The 3,061-nt window shown below is 31.5% G+C and overlaps 1 protein-coding gene across 2 annotated transcripts in view; it reads left to right on the forward strand.

The window, feature by feature from the left end:
• LOC107595419 (guanine nucleotide-binding protein G(i) subunit alpha-2-like) overlaps positions 1 to 1,787 on the forward strand; it is a 57,709-nt gene extending 55,922 nt beyond the window's left edge. For both annotated transcript variants that reach the window (XM_016285822.1, XM_016285820.1), the window contains exon 9: positions 1,692 to 1,787. The gene's annotated coding sequence lies outside the window, so the exon portion shown is untranslated. The remainder of the gene's footprint in view (positions 1 to 1,691) is intronic.
• The last annotated feature ends 1,274 nt before the right edge of the window (positions 1,788 to 3,061 follow it).

The following is a 3,061-nucleotide window of genomic DNA, read 5'->3' on the forward strand; positions in this document are numbered from 1 at the left end:
TTTTAATGAAGGTGGCCAAGAGAATGATGAGGTTAATAAACACTTTAAACACACCTGTGTTCATAAGCATGAGCACAGTTGCTCAAACACTTACACTAAGTTCGGGGTTGGTAAGATTTTCCAAGGCTGCATTAATTTGATCAAAAATGCAATAACAGAAATATTGTGCAATTCTATTACAATTTAAATGAACTGTTTTTGAGTGTAATATACTGTAAAACGTAATTTATTCCTGTGATCAAAGTTGAATTTTCAGCATCATTACTCCTGTCTTCAGTGTCACATGATCCTTCAGAAATCATTCTAATATGCTGATTTGTTGCTCAGAAAACATTTGTATTATTATTAATGTTGAAAACAGTTGTGCTGCTTCACATATTTGTGGAAACTAATGCATTTAGTTTTTCATTGATTACAGCATTTAATTTATATGGAAGCCCGTTTCCGCCACTGAATAAAAAATAAAAAAGGTAACTGCGACTTTTTTCCTCGCAATTGCGAGTTTATATCACGCAATTCTGTCTTTATAACTCGCAATTTTATATATATGTTATAAAGTCAGAATTGCGAGATATAAACTCGCAATTTTGAGAAAAAAGTCAGAATTGCGAGATATAAACTCGCAATTTTGAGAAAAAAGTCAGAATTGCGAGATATAAACTTGCAATTGCGAGAAAAAAAGTCAGAATTGCGTTTTTTTTATTTTATTTTTATCTTGCAATTCTGACTTTATATCTCGCAATTCTGTCTTTATATCTCGCAATTTTATATATGCTATAAAGTCATAATTGCGAGATATAAACTCGCAATTTTGAGAAAAAAGTCAGAATTGTGAGAAAAAAGTCAGAATTGCGAGATATAAACTCGCAATTTTGAGAAAAGTCAGAATTGTAAGATTAAAAACTTGCAATTGTGAGAAAAAAAGTCAGAATTGCGATTTTTTTTCTCTCGCAATTGTGACTTTATATCTCGCAATTATGACTTTATATCTCGCAATTATGACTTTATAACTATCAATTATTATGACTTTATAACTATCAATTGTGACTATCTCACAATTCTGACTTTATATCTCGCAATTATGACTTTATAACTATCAATTATTATGACTTTATATCTATCAATTATGACTTTATAACTATCAATTGTGACTTTATATCTCGCAATTCTGTCTTTATAACTCGCAATTTTATATGTTATAAAGTCAGAATTGCGAGATATAAACTCGCAATTTTGAGGAAAAAGTCAGAATTGCGATTAAAAAAATTTTTTTTTTTTTTTTTTTTTTTTTTTTTTTTTTTAATCTCGCAAATCTGACTTTATAACTCGCAATTCTGACTTTATATCTTAATATATAATTGCAAGATAAAAAGTAGCAATAACCTTTTTTTATTTTTTAAGTGGCAGAAATGGGCTTCCATACATTTATATACAATCACATAAATTTATTTTTTGTCGCTTTTGATCAATTTAATACATCCATGCTTAATCAGTGCTAAAACGTGCCGACCCTAACCTTTTTTAAACTGATCATTAGATGTTAAATTGCTTATTTTAATTGATTTTAAAGATGGCACAAGCATACTTCACAAACGAATCATTTAACATATAGCAAGTTTGTTTGCTTTGAAATGATATAGCATGTGACAAACTGTTATTAAGCTCCTTCATTTGTTGTGATTGTTCCTCAGGAAGGTGTAAACTGTTTGATGGAGCTGGTTCTACACGACATGCTAGACTGCCTTCAACTACCTATAAGAATCGTAACGTTTTTTTTTTATGTGACAACCTGAAAAAGACTCGTGAAACTTCACTGAATTCCAGCACACCATCCTTCTTTCCTGAACCTGATTTTTAATCGGTTCTCAATGTGTAAATATTTAATTATGCAGTTCTTTTCTGCCAGAAAACAGCTGGATTATATTCTGATATTTGTTTTGAGCTTTGGTTTGGTTTCTGACAGGTTACCATTGGGGGGTGAGGACTTCTTTTATGGATGTGCTAATTTGATGAAACTCGATAGCAAAATGCTTCTTTTGTAAAGTTAATGTGAGCACAGAAAGAAAACGAGACATCTCTTTTGTAACACCACTCTGCATCCCAGGCTCAAGCTGTATACTGTTGCATGACAGATCATATGAAATTGCTCGCTCGCTCCAAATCACGGCGTGACATTCCCTCACGTGTCTCACTCTCTCTACTAGCTTGACGTTGACACCGTCCAGAATCGACTAACGTGTAAAATATTTATATCCGCCCTCACATTTCTCCTTCCTGTTGCTGTACCATCCCTTCTTTAGCGCGATGTCTGTGCCTTGTTTTCACTGTCTGTTTTTATTCACGCTATTAAATGAGAAGTGTAAAGTGTTGAGCACATTTTAAGAGCTAAATAAAACTTAGACCACAGTTTTTGGGTTAATATCTAAATACCATAAAAGGTTTCGTCAGAAATAAAAGTTAATATGTAAGACAGACTTGTGCTCCTTGTGTCTTTTTTATTCTATGTCTCTTGCTGCAGAAAATTGTTTTTTGCTGATGCTGGTAACCCTGTTTATGGTTGTATTATTATTATTATAATTTTTTTTAAATGTGTGCCGTTTTAATTTATATTTATTATACGCTTCTGCATCATCATTTCACGGCCACGTGATGGCGCTAGAGAAACATTTTGTGTAAATAATGAAGTCAAAATGACTTAAAATCCCGCTGACAAAACTATTTCTTAAGATCCTTGCATTACATACAAAACGATCAAATAAAGCATTAAAAAATACGAACCCGACCTATAATCTAAATTTAAAAAAAAGAAAAGTTGTCTTGTTTTAGACCGAAATGTTTCTCGTGTAAACCAGTATGTTATACATATCAAAATAAATGAATAAAATAGGCTATAATTACATTGGCAATATGTATTATTTCAACGCTTTTTAATTTATATTTTGTTATAAATAAACATTATTATTATTATTATTATTATCAAATCAATAAGCTGAATCAATCCGTTCTCTCAGGTGTGAAGCGTTTGTTCTTCGCTCACGTTTCACTTCTCGCTCTTTGATTG

Source organism: Sinocyclocheilus grahami, unplaced genomic scaffold (genome assembly GCF_001515645.1).
Source record: "Sinocyclocheilus grahami isolate Dianchi unplaced genomic scaffold, SAMN03320097.WGS_v1.1 scaffold202.1, whole genome shotgun sequence".
In the NCBI taxonomy this organism is placed as follows: Eukaryota; Metazoa; Chordata; class Actinopteri; order Cypriniformes; family Cyprinidae; genus Sinocyclocheilus; species Sinocyclocheilus grahami.